Genomic DNA, 224 nt, shown 5'->3' on the forward strand with positions numbered 1-224 from the left:
CAGCCAATCTTTTTTTCAGTGTATGATTACTTTATTAAGATGATAAATATACTGGAAACATATACACACCCACACACGCATGCACGCACACGCACACACGGACGCACGCATGCAATTTGTTATTTCAACCATTATAGCTTGCTGACAATATTCATTTACTTTATTTGCAAAGTTCTTCACAAGTTTTAAAATGTATCAACCACACGCAAAAAAAAGATTGGCTG

General features: G+C 35.7%; 1 protein-coding gene across 1 annotated transcript in view; it reads left to right on the top strand.

Moving 5' to 3' along the window:
* Positions 1-224, top strand: part of LOC108723254 (fatty acyl-CoA reductase 1-like) — an 8,930-nt gene that overhangs the window by 1,956 nt on the left and 6,750 nt on the right. The window lies entirely within an intron of this gene.

This window comes from Mycetomoellerius zeteki, unplaced genomic scaffold (assembly GCF_001594055.1).
Source record: "Mycetomoellerius zeteki isolate Tzet28-1 unplaced genomic scaffold, Tzet1.0 scaffold228, whole genome shotgun sequence".
Taxonomy (NCBI): Eukaryota; Metazoa; Arthropoda; class Insecta; order Hymenoptera; family Formicidae; genus Mycetomoellerius; species Mycetomoellerius zeteki.